The sequence below is a fragment of the Schistocerca gregaria genome, chromosome 8 (genome assembly GCF_023897955.1).
Source record: "Schistocerca gregaria isolate iqSchGreg1 chromosome 8, iqSchGreg1.2, whole genome shotgun sequence".
Lineage (NCBI taxonomy): Eukaryota > Metazoa > Arthropoda > Insecta > Orthoptera > Acrididae > Schistocerca > Schistocerca gregaria.
Window position 1 is genome coordinate 295,340,126 of NC_064927.1, and position 22,602 is coordinate 295,362,727.

Here is a 22,602-nt window from a genome sequence, read left to right on the forward strand (position 1 = left end):
TCTGTTGCAGTTCTTGAAGACCATGACGGTTGTTGCGGTGAACGTTAGACTTGAACGCTCCCTACAGAAAGAAATCGCACACTGCAGATCAGGAGATCTGGGTGGTCAGCTATACCGTGAACAGACTGATCGCTGCTAACAACTCTGTCAGGTGAAGGTTGTGTAAATGTGCTCCAAGGTTCGGTCGGCTGTATGTGCAGTTGCTCGGTCTTGTTGAAAGTAACTGTAAGTTTTTATTTCATCCATCAAATCTGCCACAAATTCACTTTTATTGTGTGCACCCTATCTGTGTGACTGCAGTGAAAAACGGTATGTTTACATGCCGGTGAAGAATAATTTGCTGAATGTCGGACGTTCCTTTCTGTGATATGAGTATTTCTGCGATACTACTCATAAAAATTGTCTCTAAGGGTTCCGCACAAGCTAAATTATGCATACTGACCACGATCTTTCCCTGTGATCGACACTGCTACTGGCAAGATGTTGGTCCCGGGAATTCAAAGATTTCCGAGAATGTAATAATTTTAACTTTGAAGTAAGTAAGAAATAGAAATAGATACATATTTTCGTGGAATATAATTGCAAATGAACAATTTTCTGATTTTTTTTATTTACTTGTATTGTAAAACCTTGCTTCGTGCCTAATTTCATGCGTTTAGGTGAACAGGAAATACCCACACGTTTTGATGAGAGTTCGTGAGAATCAAAATATGTGAGATCAATAGCAGCATCTTTTCATTGCACTGACTTAAAAGAGTCAATGTTTTAGACCGCCAAGAGCATAGATTTTAGTATGTGGCATAAATTTGATCTTAATGCACTTACCCGTTCCTAAAGAATCAAGTTTTATCTGACAGGCGGTCAGCTAGATAACAAACGACAAAAAAGTATTTTTCGTCTGACACACTTACAAATTAATAATTCCGAACCTTTTTATTTAGGGGCACTTTTAACCTATGCTTCTTGCCAAATTGCATGATTCTAGGTCAACGGGAAGTACCCAATACATTTTGCTTAGTGAGTTTGCTAGTACCAAAATGCGTGACATAAATGGCCGTATATTGTGACTGCATTGAGTTAGAGGCTTCAATGTTTTACAACACTAAGAGACAATAGTCCTTAGTTTGTTACAAAAATTCTAACTTGGTACGTCAACCTGTTCCTGAGAATAAGGCTTATTAACCGTCAGGCAGCTAGACCGACAGAAAGACAGCAAAGTGATCTCAAAAGGGTTCCGTTTTTACTGATTGAGGTACGGAACCCTAAAAATGACGTCGTAACACATTTAAAAGAATCTAAATTGAGTGATATACTTACCCATAAAACTTATTTCCTTGGAGCTTCCAGCTTCACTGTTTCACTAGGTTCCTGATCTTTGTTGTAAATTTCCTTTGTTTTAGTTCACTGTCAAAGCAGTAGCAGCTCTTTCGATCACCTTACTAACGAAGAGAAGCGAGCCACCACGAAGTTTCTCTATATCGAAGTTTGGTATCGATAGCTACGATGCCACGGCGTAGGTGCAAGTTCTTAGGTTGGTACTACGACACCGACACCAACGCCAGCGCCCTCTCGCCGGCGCTGAGGAGTTCTACGAGCTCCGCACTAGATTCAGCCGATTTGATTCCGAGGAGACGACGTAGCAACATTGTTTCTATTTCACAGTGGGCGAACCACTACTTGTAACTTAGTAAGTTGATGTACGGCTTCGCACCTACGTCCTCATCTGTAAGCAAAGTTAAGGAAAGGCGATTTTCGTTCACACTGAAGAGCCGAGAGTTCTACCTCACCTGCTCCTCCTACCTTCCTACATTCGGCCTGCCCATCAGTTTTCAGGAGCACACCCACGCGCTTTCTTCCAGGCGGGATACAAATCGAAGTATGCAGGAAATGTGCTAAGCAATTGTCTAAACTGATATATGTTAACCTCCTGACCAAGAGACAGATATAGAATTTCGCCATTCATAACAGCTGATGCACGTGCTTCTGGCATCGTTCAGTATCACATAAAAAGTCAGTAGGATGAACATCATCTGACGGCCGTTAGGAATTAAAACCAAAATTACAGGGCGTAGCGAACGATCATCCAGGACTGGCTGCTGCCTAAAACTAAAGCATAATGCAAGAGCCGGCCACAGTGGCCGAGCGGTTCTAGGCGCTCCAGTCCGGAACCGCGCGACTACTACGGTCGCAGGTTCGAATCCTGCCTCGGGCATGGATGTGTGTGATGTCCTTAGTTTAGTTAGATTTAAGTAGTTCTAAGTTCTAGGGGACTGATGACCTCAGATGTTGAGTCCCATAGTGCTCAGAGCCATTTGAACCATAGTGCAAGAGGGAGCTGTTGCAGTGCGGAACGTTGGGTTGAGGGGGAGGGGTAGGAAGAGGAAGGGGAGGGGGGAGATGGTTTGTCAACTGCGAGTGACTCTTGCGGCTATACGTAAGGGCACGTATGATTGGTTGAGTGTGTGACATCCCCACGTGTCTTACCCCACAACGTCCTTCATAGCTGTCAACCCTAAAGTAATTCTGGACAGAGCGTAACACGCCACACTTTTATTTCGGATTGCATCTTATTCTTCAGAAAACTATGAAGATGGTCGTTTGCTGTCATGTATAATAATTTAATAGCCGATTTGATGTTAAAGTATTAATTTCGGTAGCCGTGTGTTATTTCAGTCTTTGTAAACAATTCTTACCTCTGGTATGTAGCTTAAAGTTAACAACAGGTGACATACGCAACGGTGTTGTCATTTAACATAAATACACTTTTCGGATTACAAAGACATAATAAAATATCTTAATTGTCACTGATTCCGTAATTAACGATTTTATGGTAGAGGAACTTACAGGACCGACTTCAGCACCTTAGTACCTACTGAAAAACGTAAGTTATATCGATACTATGCGTGGAACGCGGCAGATGTATACAACAGACACACCACAAAACAACAACTAACAACACGTTCATGCCTTCGGTTTTCAACGGTGAAAAAACAGGTTTTAATTATCACATTCTAAAGAGGCTATTAAGTCCAGTCCATAAAGCGTTGGCGGAACACATTTTGGTTAAGGTAAATCTACACCAAACAACACAGTGTCAAATACATGTGTAGTTGTAGGATTCCGCAAACTAATAGTGATGGTCCAACAGTATTTAAACATGTCTGGATTAGTTCCTAAAACAACGTGTGGTGAGGGTGCGGGGGGGGGGGGGGGGGGGGGGGGAGTTATTTAGTTGTAGCAGCAGTGAGTTCAGTAATTCCAGACATGCTCACAAAAGTATGAGGCGAGTCTTTAGTGTGGATGTTCTTTGGCGTTGTGTGAGCACCACACTGAACATTTGTGAAACGCAAGCAATATCTTTGGCCCTAAACGCTATCGTAAAAAGTGTATCCATTGGTTGTATCGACTTCCGTGAAAGAAATACACCGTTGCTAAATGGGATGGTTTTGGTTAGAATGAAACGTTTGTAGACCTAAGTGTAAGTAAAAATTCAATCCAAGTTCCTATTTTTATTCTTTCGAACACAAGCGATTTTTGTTGTTGAAATAGTATTATTTGATCATACAATGTAGGCTTTCATGGCCAGTATTATACTCATTTACAATTTCCGGGCTGATTGGCCGTGGTCGAAGTATAAAACTCTCCCCTGACGTTTCGTCTCCAGCAGTCGGAGACGAAACGTGAGCGGAGAGTTTTATAAATCGACGACGGCCTATCAGCCTGAAAATTTTAAGTGAGGATCTTATTCTTTGCTAAAGGCTAATTATTAACATATTTTATTTTTACGTATGGTAATTAGTGAGATTCTAAAATCCAAAAATAAAATTCATAAAATTTTTATGACGGAGATAATTTATGTTAACGGGAAAACATTACAGAATGTTTCACTTATCAGTTGTTTAAAAAGAAAAGGGGAGGTTAGAATTTAGCTCAGAGTTCACGAAGATTTTTTATTCGCTTAAAATTCCTTGTGAATTGGTAAGTTTTTGCAGCAGCTGTTATCCATCGTGGCTCTCAGTAGAAGAGCACGACTGCCGTGGTCCACTGTGATGGTTGTGCGGGCAGAAAAGCGATAATCCGCGGCCACTGTAGTCAGCCCCTCCCCCATCCCCCCACGCGGCGCACTCGCCGTCCGCCAGCAAAGCTGGTGCGCCATCTCTTTGCCGATAATCATATTTCTAATTATTTCTGCAATAAGAGGATTTGTTTGTGAAATTAAAATGTTAATATTGAAAATATGAATATGAATACAGGACTGTGGGGAAGGGGCCTTTTATTAAATAGTTTGTTATTCTGTGGAACGTTTTCGGTCTACGTCCGTCAAGTGGCGACGAACTGAACATATGATGCTGAAGTGCGAAAAACTGGTATAAATAAGGTAGCAGGCGTTCCAATGACAGGGCCACTGAAATTAGTTTCGTTTTTGTTTGTTTCTGTTATGTCTGTAGCAGCATTTTCTGATGAAGTTGGGGTGCGTGTATTTATCGCTAATAAACAAATTTTGATTTTGCTGTTGGTTCACCAATACGCCCATATTGTGGTAATCTGGGGGAAGCTAATACAACTGTATTTCAAAATTTTCACTAGGCTCAAGAAAATCAAAAGTAGCCCGATTACATATCTGAACTCGCAAATCCTTGATACAAGGAGAAGGGTCTTCCACCGTACAAAAGTAATACCTTCTGTAATAGTTGACTGCTGCAAAATTGCTTAATTGATCACTAAATGAAACGCCACTAGTTAAGAAGAAGTGACTTGATTTGATGCGTTTCGGGAGATATCCATCATTAGATAGCTCGGAGACTAAAATACGAATGACAGAAAATGGACAATGGTGTAGAGAGCAACATGAAAAGAACACAAGAATTACCAAGTTTCGTCATAGTGAGAGCTGATACACACACCATGGTCATCTAGGTATTCAGATGCATAAAGACACGTTGTAACTAATGCAACTGTCGTGGCAGACTAATTTCGAAACTACATCATGTCTCCTAGACAGACAATTAACGTCACGAGAGGGCCGTGTTGGAGGTACAGGCGGTGCCGTATAGCGTGTAATGGAACTTGAATTACGTAACCATTACGGCACCTCACCTCAACCTCTCGATACCAGCAATATTCTACTGTGTTTCTGTAAAATAGTTAACATATTACTGTGACAACATTCAGATTTGATTTCATTAATATAGAGGTACTTCGATACTTAGATATGTATATATTGCAATGGTATTATTCTTATGCGTATTCTTTCTTTTGTCACTATGATCATTGGCGTACTTGTAACTCTGATTTTTGGGCGCGTAAGCGGTTATTATAGAGTCAAGCTTTGGTCGTCATGTTAAAAAGACGCAAATTGTAGTCAGTTTATGAAATGTGAACTTTAACAGTAAGGAAGATATTTTCAAGTACGTTTTATATCGTTAAGTGATGTTTTGGAACGAGTTACGTGATATTGAAACAAAAGTAATAAAAAACTAGTGCAACCTAAATTCGGAGTGCTGATTACTATTTTACATCACCATTGTCCTAACTTGCAAAAGTTTAATCTTCAAGAATACTTTATGAAACACATATATAAAACTTTTGAATATCGCAGAATAACGCCTAAGCCTCTTTGCATCCGAGCTTGGAATCATCACTACCTAGATTTTCGACGATTGAGTCATGAGTTCACAACTAGACCAGCGTAGGAAACACGAAAAGATGAGTGCCTAGTTTATCCATTATTTCAAGAAATGACTTTATTAACTGTGCTCTAATGACACCTGCCACACAATATAACTTTGTTGTTGCCCGAAAATTCCGTATTTAGCAGCGTGAGCAACACTACAATCATAATTAATTTTTGACCTTTGTTGTGGTAGGTTTGTTAGAAGCGGCGAAAAAAGAATGATATATTTTGATTTATTTACATAAAACTGTTGGATGCAAAACATAATTTTACAAATGGTATACAAAGCAAGAAAGTTAAACAACACGCTGTTAAACAATTTCTGCGTTGGTGTAAAATGCTACCAATAAAATACATATAAAATCATATGCATAAGATGTATAAATCAATGATACGAAATCAAACGAATAAAAAGCAGTGTGGAAGGCATAATAATGCAATTGAAAATGCTGAAGGGTTAACACAGCATAATATTATAATAGATACCCAAAAAATAGATATATTATTGGATGTCAGGGACTCACTCTCCAGAAAACACAACAAATGAAAGACCGATGGCCTTGGTAGTCTGGGACCTTCAACCCCCACAAATCAACCCACAACAAATGAAGTAAATACGGAAAACTTACTTCCACATAATGAAACCAAAAAAATGTGACATATTCAAAATTGGAGGTATAACTCTCACTCTAACAAGGCAGGGTGAGGGAGATCTTACAAGTAAGAATTTTAAAATATATAATTCGTGAAAATACTAAGCATATTGTAGAAGTAGTAATAACTCATTAATGAGTAAATGAAGTTGTTCAAATTTCTTGTCTTTCTGAAAGCTATGTTTTATATTCAAAAATTTCACGTAAATCAAAAGTTTTTTTCCTCGCCGCTATGCGGCACCACCTATGTATGTTTCACCGCCCTCTGGTGGTGTAAATTGTCTTTCTAGAAAGCGTGATGTAGTTTTGAAATGAGTCTGCCATGACAGTTGTATCAGTTTGTTACGTGTTATATTGATCGATCTCACGGTATGACGTGGAACGTGTCAAGTGAATGAAAATTCACACATGAATCAAGGTTTTTTAATCTTAAAATTTTTAATTACCTACCCTGTTGCTTTAAATAGCAAAAATGCATATATTATACCCACAGATTTATTCATTCCTAATAAAGGATTCATCTGTGGTATACGAGGAGTTGTAAAGGAGATAAGATTTCAATTTGTTTATTGAAACTACTACTGCGGTCAGTCATTCTATTTCACCTGGTAATTTATCGAAAAGTTTTACAGTAGCATATTTTACCTCTTTCTGAGCCAATGATGGTTAAATAGAGGATAGTGTAAGTCTTCCTTTCTTCTGGTATTATAATCATGAATGTCATTGTTGTTTCTAAAATGGTTCACGTTTTTGAGAACAAATTCCATTACTGAGTAAATGTACTGTGAGGCTGCTGTAATAATTCCTAAACTTTCAAAGAGATACGTACGAGTTGTAAGACTGAGCCTCACACATCATTCTAAACACTTTATTTGAGCAGTGAATACTTTTTGCCTAAGTGTTGAGTTACCTTAAAATATTATTCCATATGAGTGGAAGTATTTTTATATACTCAAAATAGGCAGTTTTTCTGATTAGAAAAGTTGCTAAACCTAGTCGCTTTAGCAGATCCAAAATATGAATTTTCCATTTAAGATTCTCATCTGTATGTACAACCAAGAACTTAGTGTGCGCTAGCCTGGCTACTGAATTCTATTGATGTGTTATAGTTATTGAAGGAACTGCACTCGCAGCAGCAGAAAATTGGATGTACTGTGTGCTTTCAAAGTCCAGAGCAAACCCAATCGAAGAAAACCACTTACTAACTCTTCCAGGGACATTATTTGTATCATTTTCCATTGGAGTTTCTTTTACTCTATTAATAATAATGATTGTATCATCAACAAACATTGTCAGTTTAGCTTCTTGTTTCAGATAAGAAGGGAGGTCATTCACATACATCAAGAACGGGAGGGAACCCATGAACGAACCTTGTGGAACACGTAATGTAATTTCACCACAATTAGGTGAAGTGGCAAACTTTCTTAAATCAGTTAAACCACGTAAAGAAACTTTCTGCTTTCTGTTCTGCATATATGACTTAAACCACTCACACGCTGTTACATTTATACCACATAATTGTAATTTCTGGAACGTAATGTCGTGGTTCACACAGTCAAATTCTCTGGATAAGTTACAGAAAATTCCTATTGGTAACATTTTACTACTTAAATACTATATATATGGGCAGTATAATTGCACATCGCTGTCTTAGTGGAACAGCATTTTTGAAATCTCAACTGTGATGTATAACAAACATTACTTTCTCGACGATTTTGAAAATTCTTTAAGCAAGGTTACTGGCTGGTAACTATTGACGTATGTGATGTCCTCTTCTTTTTTTGCACAGAGGCTTGACAATGCTATACTTTAGAACGTGTCTTTACGCATCTGAGTACTAGATGATCATGGTGACGAAACTTTTTAATGCTTGTACGCTTGCAGTGTTGCTCTCTCTACCTTTGTATACTTTCCGTCAGTTCTAATTTGGTTTCCAGCCAAATAAAGTATTAGGTTTTTTAATATGTGGCTACTTCAGCAATTTTTCAGCACTCATATTACTTTACAGTATGGTTGCGCTCTTCCTGTGTGATCTTGTCACAATTAGAAGTTATGTAATAAAGCAACTGTGTTTTCCGCGATTGAGTTTGTGAGATATTTTTCACAAAATCCTAGGAATGGGGTTACAACCTTTGTTCTGATTTGGATCAGAAGAGGGAATCAGCTTGTTGAAAGCTTGTGCCTTCATCACATGCGGCGATACACACAGCGAAGATGTCTTTTCGCTTTACGGCAGCAGGTTGGAATCCTAACTCTCTGGCAACTACTTCATGAAGCGTTGTCTAAGACGATGTGATTTCTGCGTCGTTGGTGAGTTTAGCGCTTACTATTAACACGAACGTTTAATTGCACTTTCCACTTACCTTCGTAACACGGCCTGTCAGGTGATTTAAAGTAGAGAATTGTAAAGTTCTCAACAGAGTAAGGTTTGAACCTCTGTCTGCTGTATGGTCGGATGTAGTCTCTGTAAACCGGTATTGGTTTATAACGTATATTCTGAATTTCTGCCTGTGTGCTAATTTTCGCTTCTCTGTCGCAAGCATTTTCCAGATTATCGTTGAATAACACACACAAAGTCAGTACCTTTTGAGACGCCCAGCTCCCTCCAAAGTCACATTAGACCCAATATCGTATGTTTCCTGTTCATCTCAAAATTGAGTGTATAAGGTGTGTCATAATTCGTATTATAGTGTTCCAGACTAGGTAAGACTGGGTAGTCCCGCGGTCTAGGGTATCTTGTCACGGTCCGTGCGGCTCCCCACGTTGGAGGTTAGAGTCCTCTCACGGACGTGTGTGTGTGTGTGTGTGTGTGTGTGTGTGTGTGTGTGTGTGTGTGTGTGTGTGCGTGTGCGTGTGTGTGTGTGTGTTTTGTCCATAGTATAAGTTAGTTTAACATTAAGTAGTGTGTAGGCTTCCGGACCGATGACCTCTGCATTTCGGTCCCATAAGACCTTACCACAAATTTCCATTTACTAAGTAGATTAAGTTTTGATAAGGGAACCATATTCGGAAAAGAAATCTCTCACCTTTTTCTGAATTACGTTAAACCACCGCATTTTCGTCTCATTACAATTGCGGCTCCCTGAAACTGGTACGTTTGTAACTAGTTAGGTTAACTGAGATGCTTCACGGACCAGCACTAGGGTTTCGGACCGTGTGTATGAAAGCACAGGTTGCAGATACACACTCAAGCGAAAAAACTGGTATAGGCATGCGTGTTCAAATACAGAGATACGTAAACACAATACGACGCTGCGGTCGGCAACGCCTATATAAGACAACAAGTGTCTGGCGCAGTTCTTACGTCGGTTACTGCTGCTACAATGACAGTTCATCACGATTAAGTGACTTTGAACATGGTGCTATAGTCGGCGCACGAGCGGTAGGAAACAGCATCTTCGTGGTAACGGTTAAGTGGGAATTTTCCCGTACGAGCATTTCACGAGTGTACCGTGAATATCGAAAACCTGGTAAAACATCAAATCTCCGATGTCACTGCGGCCGGAAAAAGATCCTGCAAGAACGGGACTAAGGACAACTGGAGAAATGTTCAACGTGACAGTAGTGCGACCCTTCCGGAAATTGCTACAGATTTCAATGTTGGGCCATCAACAAGTGTCAGTGTGCGAACAATTCAGCGAAACACCATCGATACAGGCTTTCGGGACCAAAGGCCCAGTCACATGTTGCCTGGTTGGGAGAGTCTCATTTCAGATTTCATGGAACGGATGAAGGTGTACAGGTATAGAGACAAGGCCCAGTCACATTTTGCCTGGTTGGGAGAGTCTCATTTCAGATTTCATGGAACGGATGAAGGTGTACAGGTATAGAGACAATCTCATTTTGGGGTGCTTCCGCTTGCTAGCGGGGGCACTATACGGTACTAAGCAGGTGTACCAGTTGCTTTGGCTCTACAGTGTATTTTGTCCAACGAACAGCACGTTCACCACGTCGCTCAGAGCTCACCGTCTCCGCTGTGAGCTTATCGTGAAGTGGACCTTTGAAAATGATCCTATCTTAAAACTTAAACCAAACGGTCCAGTTGCGGACATTGGTTACTACAGTGAAGAGTTAAAGAAACTGGTACACCCGCCTAATATCGTGTAGGGTCCCTGCGAACGCGCAGAGCTGCCGCATGGACTCGACTAATGTCTGAGTGCTGGAGGGAACTGACACCATGAATCCTGCAGGGCTGTTCAAATGGTTCTGTGCACTATGCAACTAAACTTCTGAGGTCATCAGTCGCCTAGAAATTAGAACTAATTAAGCCTAACTAACCTAAGGGCATCACAAACATCCATGCCCGAGGCAGGATTCGAACCTGCGACCGCAGCCTGCAGGTCTGTCCATAAATCCGTAAGAGTACGAGGAGGCGTAGATCTCTTCTGAACAGCACATTGCAAGGCATCCCAAAGATGCTCAATAATGTTAATGTGTGGGTAGTTTGGTCGCCAGCGGAAGTGTTTAAACTCGTAAAATCCTCGCTGTAGCAATTCTGGACGTGTGGGATGCCACATTGTTTTGCTGGTATTGCCCACGTCCGTCGAAATGCAAATCTGACTTGAATGGGTGCACGAGATCTGACAGGATGCTTCTGTACGTGTCACCTGTCAGAATCGTATATAGACGTTTCATGGGTCCCATTTCACTCCAACTGCACAAACCCCCCCCCTCCCCACACCATTACAATCCTTCATCAGTTTGAACAGTCCCCTGCTGACATGCAGGGGCCGTCCGGTGTGACCGAGCGGTTCTGGGCGCTTCAGTCTGGAACCGCGCGACCGCTACGGTCGCAGGTTCGAATGCTGCCTCGGACATGGATGTGTGTGATGTCCTTAGGTTAGTTAGGTTTAATAGTTCTAAGTCCTAGGGGACTGATGACCACAGCATTGAGTCCCATAGTGCTCAGAGCCATTTGAACCATTTTGACATGCAGGGTCCACAGATTCACGAGGTTGTCTCCATACCTGTACAAGTTCATCCGCTCAATTAAATTTGAAATGAGACTCGTCCCACCAGGCATGTTTCCAATCGTCAACAGCCCAATGTTGGTGTTAAAGGGCCTTGCGGGGCGTAAAGTTTTCTGTCGTGCAGTCATAAGGCGTAGATGACTGGGCCTCCGGCTTTGGAAGCCCGTATTGATTGTGTTTCGTTGATTGGTTTGTACCCGGACACTTGCTGAAGGCCGAGCATTGAAATCTGCCATTTGCGGAAGGGTTACACTTCCGTCATGTTGAACGAATCTCTTCAGTCGTCGTTGGTCACGTTCTTGGACGATCTTTCCCCTGCTGCAGCGATGTAGGAGATTTTATGTTTAACTGGATTCCTGATATTCACAGTGCACTCGTGAAATGATCGTACGGGATAATCCCCACGCCATCGCTACCTCGGTGACTCTGTATCGCATCGCTCGTGCGGCGACTATAACACCTCCTTTAAGCTCACTTAAATCGTAACCTGTTATTGTATCAGCAGTAACCGATCTAACTACTGCGCCAGACACTTGTCTTACATAGGCGTTGTCGACCGCAGCGCCGTATTCTGCCCGTTTACATGCGTCTGCCTATAGCAGTTCCGTTGGAGCTTTAGTGTGGTTGTGGACATTAGTTCCTTATCAGAACTTTATCTTTTAAGTCCCCTCTACAACTCCTAGAAGCTTGTCAAGTGAATTGTGAGTGCAAACGTCAAGCGATCATAAACCAACTCACGGGAAACAGCTATTGCTAGAGACGAAAATTTTCGCTGTATATTCCTGGCGTCGTTAGGCGTTCTTTAATATTTGTCGAGATTTCAGAGTACTGGTAGGGTCTCAAGACAGCTTTGATGCACACTACATCCTTCAGTCATTTTATGTAGTGATTTTCAGCAATAGCGTGTGTCTCTCAGTGAAGGAAGATATTTTGGAAGCGAATCAGTAATTTTCTCTGTCTACCCATTATCATAGGGAGCAGATTATGCATTGTAGGCAATATACAAGGCATACCCATAATGCAAAGTGCTTACGCCATAACACCACTGTGGGTTGTAAGCAGTAGAAGAGGACGCGTAGGAAGTGTTACTGAAAATTCTGTCCATAACTAAAGTTGTTCAGATATACACATTTGGTGCAAAGAGTTTGTAACTCCCTATATTAAGAGACTTTTAAATACAGCTTTAAGTTAACTGAGGGTCCGCGAAATGTATTCGCACATGAGATATGGACAACCATCAGCTGTGGAATGACAATGAAAACTTGTGCTGGGCCGGGACTTGAACCCTGATTTCCTGCTTATCGCAAGCGGTCTCCTTGCCATTAGGTTTCCGAGCGCGCCTCACGGCCAGTCCTGAAGTTTGAAATTTCGTGAGCCAGATACCGTGAAGCGCGCTCGGACATCCGGTTGGTAAGGCAGCCGGTCGCGATAAACAGGAAGCCACTTGTTTTTGGACCCAGCGCGGGATTTAAAGTTCTCCTTTCTCTCGTCGTCAGCAACAACACATAACACCGTATACGTGATCACTAAAAACACCTGTGAAACATTCTAGTGCACATAAGAACAAGCTTACTTCACACGGGAATGGAACCTTCCGGCTTTGGTGGGAAGGCCAAATTACAATTATATACACAGACAGTTCTCCGTAGATTTATTCATTTACATATAATTAATTTTAATAATGAACAGCCTCAGTTGCACAGTTTACCTAGAAATTTAGCTAGGTTTCAGTCGGAATAACGCAACCTTCTTCAGAATAACAGTATCTATAGTAGACACAAGCTAAAACTACAAATCCATAAATTACCTTAATATTTATGGATTTGTAGTTTTAGCTTGACGATGTCCATTATGGACAAACGATAGATACTGTTATTCTGAAGAAGGTGGGGTTATCCCGACTGAAACCTAGGTAAATTTCTAGGTAAACGGTGCAACTGCGGCTGTTGAGTAATAAAATTAATATTTATAGATTTGCTGACAGGGCAGCGAAATGTTGAAGATATTTACATATATATTTTTTTGCATATGACTTAAGTGTAACGAGTTAACATAATCCTCTTGTAGTAACTACACTAACTATAATGTACAAAAGGGGGGGGGGGGGAGGGATACCGAAAAGAAACGGAACTAATTTTTTGCAATGCTGAACTTTTGTACTGCGCGCATAGACCAGTCAGAAAATAGACTGCAGTCGCCGAAGAATGTCGGCACTGGTTTCAGCAGAGTTAATATTGACAACCATATTTTGTGATTGTCGTTTTTGCAATCGCTGATTTCGTGAAGAGCGTACGGCGGTGAAATCCTACTTTTTGCTCGGAAAAAGTGGAGCAGAAACTCTTGAAATGTTAAAGCAGGCGTGTAAGGACGTTGCTATTGGGAAAACTCCCGTTCCAAAAATGATGAAATATCAACTGACGACAGAACTCGTTTTGATCGTTCTTCCACGGCCCGAATACATGAAAATGTTGAAAACAATTTGTGCAGTTATCAATGAAGATCGAGGACAGACCGTTAAAGAAACTGTGGAGCTGTCGGGAGTGGTTTGCAGCCCAGTGCAGTGAACTGAGTCAGAAGATACAGGAATGGAAAGGGTGGCTGCCATAATCGTGCCGCAACTGCTGATGGCTGAATGGTTATCGGAAACGTGCTGCTGTTTTGTGTACTGGAATGAGAAGTGACATGAAAGGAAAAGGGTTTTGCTGGTATTGCCGCCTTAAAGTTTAGAAAAATATAACGAATGATTCGGCAGGTGCATTAGTGCAAGTGGAGAGTGCTTTAAAGGATGTTGTAAGTTTATCTTTATATTGTGAATGAGTTAAAAAAATAAAACGTTTATTGAACGCAAAGTCGCTTACGATGACTTTATTTAGCGAAACCAATTTCTAAAAAAGATTGCCGTCGTTACAGCCATACCAGTTGAGAAACCAAACTGAAAGATTGGTGGATAACCTTCACGTTCTCTGTGAGGAGTGGGACTAATTGTGCGCTGGTGTTGCTGTTTGTAGCCCTTTATGTGTACAGTGGGCTTGTTGTCACTGGTTGATGAGGTCAGCATGGCCTAATGGAGAGGGGAGGATTTGCATGTGCAAACGTGGGACGTGACAGCGGAGGAGGATAGACCACTCCGGGTCACAGACATAGCGGCCTGATGGAGCTACAACGGACGAACGCGCCCCCTGTATTTCTTACTGTGCGTCTTTTAGCAAACAGCATGCGCAGCTTAGGTCATTCTGGTTCATTCAGAATTCTAAGTCTTACAAAGAATTGCACCTAATCGCGAGCCTTCGACCACAGTGGCTGGGGTAAAAGATGTACCTCAAAATGTGGTTTATAATCAAAAATGTATCCTTCTGTGTATTGATACAACGTGTTCATTTACGAGCGACGCCATCTGCTCTCAAAATTACCGGTATTTTTATCGTACCACTTTACACGCACCTATGCTAAACATTGTCATTTCAACATACTTTCTATTATGTAACATTTTAGTCTTCCTAATATTACATACGTAACATAATTTTGGTTTTAAATACGTTTATACTTTTTACTTTGTTGTTATCATCCGTATAATAAAATAAATTTATCCTTCTTCTCTGATGTCTCGTTCTGCTCCCATTCCCTCCCCACCCTCCCCCATCTCTCCTATCCCTACTTAAAGTTACATGTACTGTATGTGTTGGCAGCATTATAGGAGCAATGTCTTTTGCGGCACATTTTTACATTTTTTGTATTCCGTAGTTCATCATAAATAAAATTCTTCTACGTCTTCATTCTATTTTAAATTATGTTTTCCCCATGGGTTCAACGCTGCGATATGATACCACTAACGCCACCTACTGGCCACTTCATCTTAGGCGTTATGTTATGCACTCAGTTAAGTTTTGAAATGTGTCATATTCACATGACCCTTACTGCCTGTATCAAGTTCTTCTCGCTGATTACATATCGATTTTTCACGATCTCCTTATTGTATTTTGTTATTTGTCCTTTATTTACCATCACTGTGCTACTCGTGTAACCTTCTCCAGATATTCAGTTGATGAGTCTATTCGAAACAGGTCAAAAAAACAGTTGCCTTACATCTGGCGACTATTAAATATTTATTCAGCGTGCATACCAACTCAATTCAACATTTTAAAATTCATACATCGACACATTCCTTTTGAGTGACTACATCTCACACCTTGAACACACTTGAAAGTGTCGTCAACGAACCTCCAAAAACCATTTGGCTTAAGGGCTCCTTACTCCGAGGCTGACCTGATTGGCCATCAAAGGGGGGGGGGGGGGGGAGATTTCCCCAAGGTGACCTCACAAGTCCGTACAAAAAATTATTTGTTGAACGTTATATACATTGAGGTAAGAGTAAGCTGGAATAAGGTTGCGATGTCTGCTCACATTTATTGGCGATCAGAAAAAAGGGTTCTGAGAATGGGGTCCTTGTACAAGGACTGACAGCATCAAAGCTACCTAAGGGGCGTGAATTGCTTAGAGGGAATCCTCGATGACTATCAATGAAGTCTGTTGAGTTGCGAATGTGTTGCGAACATTTTCCCACAAAGGGCATAAATTATAATGAAAGACGTTTAGCTATATAATATGTATGTGAACCAGTATTCATTAGTATCAGCAATTTTAGAAAGCCTTCTCAGTATGGGTCGGACACCATGTGGTTTAGTGATGATTGCTCGATGTAACGAAGAAGGTTCGAACTCATCCTTGGGATGAACAGTCAATATACAATTAAGGTACGTCTCCTACATACTTCAATGCTTAGTTTTACGTCACAAAGAAATCGTGCATCGTGGCTTTCGTAGATTGAAATTTGCGGCGTGAGTCAGCTCACAAAGGAAATCTGATTCTCTGGTTTACGGGAAGCCTCATTACGTCCAAGAACTGTAAAGGAACTCACATACAGTTACGGTATTCGCCGGGATATCATAACGATATCTGTTTAGAGCATAATTTTTTGAAGGGTCCGTGAACGTAATTTCCTGTTTGAACATACTCTTAAAATGCAGACTTGGTTAATAGCTCTACTCAGAGACAAGGGAACCATGGAGCTAGAGCACACTACCCTAGTCAGGTGCATGATGGCATTGTTATATTGAAATCGCTCGATTTGGCGTGTTTCAGCAGCATATCCAGCCCCATTGGCCGGACACGATGACACCTGGTCCATAGATCAGAGAACTCATCATTGGGAATAATAAAGTCCCCTGTACTCAAAAGTGGTCAGGACGTATTTCTAACCAACTCCAGAAACGCTCCCCAAGGTCTCAAGGACGCCTTGTGGACTCACAGATATCTGTGTGAGGTACGATGGTGAATACATAACTTTTACATGTATAAATTCCGATTGCACCACGAAGCAAATGATTTCAAATTGAAAATAATAAGATAATGCAATTCAATGATTAGGAGCATTTAAGAGCAACAATAATTGATGAGCAACTGCGAGCACGAAAAAATTCTTTTACCTAACTGGGATGTGATATCCCGTATACTGCTTCCAACGACCAAGAATACAACCACCAAAAATATCAACAGCTGTTAGGTACTATAAATAGCATTCTCCACAAAAACGTTATGAAAGACAGAGTTCTGAAATTTTATAATGTGATGGCAGTACCTGTTCTAATGCAGGGGTCAGAGACTTGGACAGTAGAAACAAAAATTTGATCAGATAATGATTAGTGAAGTGCGGAATGAACTGGGTGTCAAAAGTATAATTCAGAAAATAGAATAGTACATGAACACATTCGAAGTTTGTCAGATGGTAAAATATCTAAAGTAATATGCAAATATACCCCTCAAGGGAAATATATGGTTGGCATCCAAAGAAGAGATGGGAAGATCAGCTGCAGTCTACTTGAAATTTGAACAGTCAAGAATGCCTGGAGGAAAACTGGATGTGGTGGTGGTGGTGGTGGTGGTGGTGGTGATGATATTCCAGCACTTCAACAAACTGTGAAATCGCTTCTCACCACCCATACAAGTTTCAAGACAGCGAGATTTCAAATAATTTTATACAGCAGGCGTCAATTGCATCACGTCGCTTTCACTTGCAGCTTCGGTCCTGTACTAATCGATGAGTGCTCGCTCGTCGTCGTTGCTCCGCTGTCCCCTGGACGCTGGCAGCAACTCGACACAGATCGATGGACGCGATAAGGCGCGTACCTCACACCGCCTGCTGCTGGCGGATGCGGCCGCACGCGCCACAGCTACTGGATGTTCAGGGCCCGTGACTACCTGCTGTCTGATAGAGTCCGCGATGCAGGTGCTGCTGTCTGCTGAAATATTGCTGACTGGTTTGACAAGGGGCTGCAGCTTCGTAAAATAAAAAATAAAAATACTCTTCTCTGCGAAACTCAAGTGCAGGATAGATGCAGTAACGTAAAATACTGACATTGTTGGAAATGAACGCGTGAACAGGTTGCAACAGTCTCCCATACTAGTAAAAGAAGGTGAACGTTACATGGCCTGAGGTGAGCGTGACCACAGCGTCAAATGGGACTGGCCCCACAACACGAGACCGTTAAAGAAACGGGAGAAGACAGTGACTGTTAGTCATTGAGCTGTTAAAATGCACGATGGCGGTGTTTTCACTAGAATATGGCTCAGAGACAATATTTGGAACGACTAAGTGCCATGAGAGTGTGTCCCAGAAATTTGGTGCTGCTCAAAATATACACTGAAGCTCCAAAGAAACGTAAAGGCAAGTGTATTCAAATACAGATATATGTAAACAGGTAGAAATCGGCGCTGTGGGCGCAAACATCTATGTAAGACAACAAGTGTCTGGTGCTGTTGTTAGTCGCTTACTGCTGTTAAAATGGCAGGTTATCAAGATTTAAGAGAGTCTAGACGTGACGTTACAGTCGCCGCACAAGCGATAGGATACAGCATTTCCTAGATTGCTATGAAGAGGAGATTTTCCAGTAAGCTCATTTCACTAGTGTACCGCGAATATCAGGAATTCCATAAAACATCAAATTTCCGACATGGCCGTGACCGGAAAAAGGTACTGCAGGAACAGGACCAACGGCGACTGAAGAGAATCGTGCTACCTGACAGAAGCGCAAACCTCCAGGAACTTGCAGCAGATTGCAATGGTGGGCCATCAACAAGTGTCAGTGTGCGAACCATTCAACGAAATGTCATCGATATGCGCTTTTGGAACCGAAGGCCCGCTCGTATACCCTTGATGGGTGCACGACACAAAGCTTTACACAGCTCCTGGGCACGTCAACACCGATTTTTGACTGTTGGTGACTGGAAACATTTTGCCTGGTCCGAAGAGTCTTGTTTCAAACTGTATCGACCGGATGGATGTGTGCTGGTATGCAGACAACCTCAGGAAACCATGGACCCTGCATGTCAGCAGGGGATTATTCCAGCTGGTGGAAGCTCTGTAATGGTGTGGGGCGAATGCAGTTGCAGTGATATGGGACGCCTGATACGTTTAGATACGACTCTGAAATGTGACACGTATGTAAGCATCCTGTCTGATCACCTGCTTCCATTCATGTCCATTGCGCGTTCCGACAGACTTTGGCAATTCTAACACTACAGTGCGACACCTCACAGTTACCGAATTGCTAAAGAGTAGCACCAGGAACACTCTTCTAAGTTTAAACAATTCCGCTGGCCACCAAACTCACCTACAATTGACATTATTGAGCTTATTTGGGATGCCTTGCGACGAGCTTCTCAGAAGAGACGTCCCCAGCCTCGTACTCTTACAAATTTACGGACAGACCTGCAGGATTCATCGTGTCATTTCCCTCCAGCACTACTTCAGACATTAGTCGATTCGCTGCCGCGTCGTGTTGCGGCATTTCTGAGTGCTTGCAGGGACGCTACACGATATTAGGAAAATCTACAATGTCTTTGGATCTTCAGTGTAGTTTCACATGCATAGCAAGAGCTCCGAATCACAGACACTGGTGACAGAAGATGTTGGTTGACGACGGTCAGCTACAGCACAACGTTGCCGCATATTGTGCGTCGGGCAAGAATGGATACACATCATGCAGTGAATGCAAGCTCAACCACATTTAGCAAGACTGCTTAGGCACGCAATGTCACACTCTACAGGCGCCCAGGCGCTTCATCGGGTGGTTTCCTTGCCAGACGGCAAGTACGTTGTAATCTGTTAACACAGACGTTGTATTCCGTTGACAAAATGGTTCAAATGGCTTTCAGCACTATGGGACTAAACATCTGTGGTCATCACTCACCTAGAACTTAGAACTACTTCAACCTAACTAACCTGCCATCACACACATCCACGCCCGAGGCAGGATTCGAACCTGCGACCGTAGCAGCAGAGTGAGGCGCCTAGAACCGCACGGCCACTCCGGCCGGCATTTCCGTTGACATCGGCGGCACCGTTCGCGATGGTGCCAAGAGCACAAGGACTGGACCATCGAGTGGGTTCGCGTACTCTGCTCAGATGAAAACATATTCAGTCTGAGTAGGGATTCTGGACGTATCTTCATATGATGAGAGGTGATAACACGTAATGCGTCAAGGGAAATTGTGAAATATGATCTTAAACCATCGCGAAAGTGTGGCATGCGTTGGATAGACCTATTGCAGCTCATCCACACCCACGAAGAGTTAGGAAACAGTTGTCAACCGTGCAGTTGGAGGACTGGAAAGCCCTACCACATTAAGTTCTTACCGAACCTGTGGTCAGCATGGGAGCAGGTTGCAGAGCATGTACTACCGTTCGTGGCGACACACACCCAATTAAGAACCATGTTCCGTATTTTGTAATGTCCAGGGAAACGATAAATCGCGCAGACTTCAATGTAATTATTTTCTTCAAGAAGTGTCATTTCTGTGTGTCTCATGGCATATTTCTTTCAAGTATCTTCCGTGGTATATTGCAACAGCTCTTTGTATGTTTCATCGTGTTATGTTACTTGGCGGTGACACATCATTCAAAACTTTTCCTCGCCACTGTGCAAGTATGACAACAACACTTATTAGTTTTGTGAAACTGATTGCGCATCGCTCGTAAGTATTTAACAAACGTCTTGGTTCAACGCCAAGAGCTGCTAATAAATGCTTCTTTAGTGCAGCCGGTTTGAGTCCTCAGACCATCGTCAAGTCTATCACAAGGAACTCTTGAGAGTGAGGTCGCAAAGGGCCAGTAGTGTTTGAGGCATTCGAGGCGCCACATATTGTATAGTATGCAACCACAGTATTGGCTGCGAGGGAGCGAGAATGTAGGTGTCCAGTGGTGCGCACAGTATGATACTGCGGAGCGTAGTTGAACTGTTTTAGTCGACGAGTAACTCACGAAAAAAGCAAACATTGAGTTACATTTACAACAGTTACCGAACTTGACATATCAGCAAAAAATAACCCAAGGAATTTCGCAGAGTGAGAACAGATTTCGAATATGTCCACAGCAAAATAACCGAATAGTGCATAATACAAACTACAAGAAGCTCTAGTTACAAAAACTGGAGTTCGACACAGTTCACAGCGTGCTTGATAGTGACCTACTACGTTATGTAGTGATTTAAAAGGAAGCAGTGGATGGTTGCATAACTTCAAACAGTGCTGCAGCTTTCGAAGACGTAAGGTAACGAAACTTCAAATAAAGCGTCAACTTCACGATGTACAACAAACTGCGGAGTCAGCCCGCAAATTTGTAGACAACTTATTCCATCGTTCTATAAGGAGTTCATTATGAACTCCGACCAACCGGGTTTTGAAAAGGAAATGCATACGTTGGGAACCCTCGAAATAAGAGTTGTATCAAGATTAATTTAATAAGTCACAGCTGCAAAATACTAACGCGAATTCTTTACAGACGAATGGAAAAACTGGTAGAAGCCAACCTCGGGGAAGATCAGTTTGGGTTCCGTGGAAATGTTGGAACACGTGAGGCAATAATGACCCTACGACTTCTCTTAGAAAATAGATTAAGGAAAGGCAAACCTAAGTTTCCAGCATTTGTAGACTTAGAGAAAGCTTTTGACAATATTGGCTGGAATACTCTCTTTCAAATTCTGAAGGTGGCAGGGGTAAAATACAGGGAGTGAAAGGCTATTTACAATTTGTACAGAAACCAGATGGCAGTTATAAGAGTCGAGGGACATGAAAGGGAAGCAGTGGTTGGTAAGGGAGTGAGACAGGGTTGTAGTCTCTCCCCGATGTTAATCAATCTGTATATTGAGCAAGCAGTAAAGGAAACAAAAGAAAAATTCAGAGTAGGTATTAAAATCCATGGAGAAGAAATAAAAACTTTGAGATTCGCCGATGGCATTGTAATTCTGTCAGAGACGGAAAAGGACTTGGAAGAGCAGTTGAACGGAATGGTCAATGTCTTGAAAGGAGGATATAAGATGAACATCAACAAAAGCAAAACGAGGATAATGGAATGCAGTCGAATTGAGTTGGGTGATGTTGAGGGAATTATATTCGGAAATGAGACACTTAAAGTAGTAAAGGAGTTTTGCTATTTGGGGAGCAAAATAACTGATGATGGTCGAAGTAGAGAGGATATAAAATGTAGACTGGCAATGGCAAGGAAAGCGTTTATGAAGAAGAGTAATTTATTAACATCGAATATAGATTTAAGTGTCAGAAAGTCGTTTCTGAAAGTGTTTGGAGTGTAACCATGTATGGAAGTGAAACATACACGATAAATACTTTGGACAAGAAGAGAATAGAAGCTTTCGAAATGTGGTGCTACAGAAGAATGTTGAAGATTAGGTGGGTAGATCACATAACTAATGAGGTATTGAATAGAATTGGGGAGAAGAGGAGTTTGTGGCACAACTTGACAAGAAGAAGGGACCGGTTGGTAGGACATGTTATGAGGCATCAAGGGATCACAAATTTAGCATTGGAGGGCAGCGTGGAGGGTAAAATTCGTGGAGGGAGACCAAGAGATGAATACACTAAGCAGATTCAGAAGGATGTAGGCTGCAGTAGGTACTGGGAGATGAAGAAGCTTGCACTGGATAGAGTAGCATGGAGAGCTGCATCAAACCAGTCTCAGGACTGAAGACAACAACAACAACAACAACAACAACAGTAACTAACAACTATGCCTTAGCGCATTATTCCGATTGTTGATCTGGATAGTAAATTGCCTGCAAACTTATTTATTGTGCTGCGAGGAGTTGGAGATACTCTGCCCTCTAGGATTTTTCTCGTGTGCGTGATATTGCAATAAGAGTAGGCAATATTTACGTCACAGCGAGCAAGAGTGGAAAAATGGGCGTAAGAGAAATAAAACTCTGATATGAGCACAGATTTTGGCCACTAGCTGGTC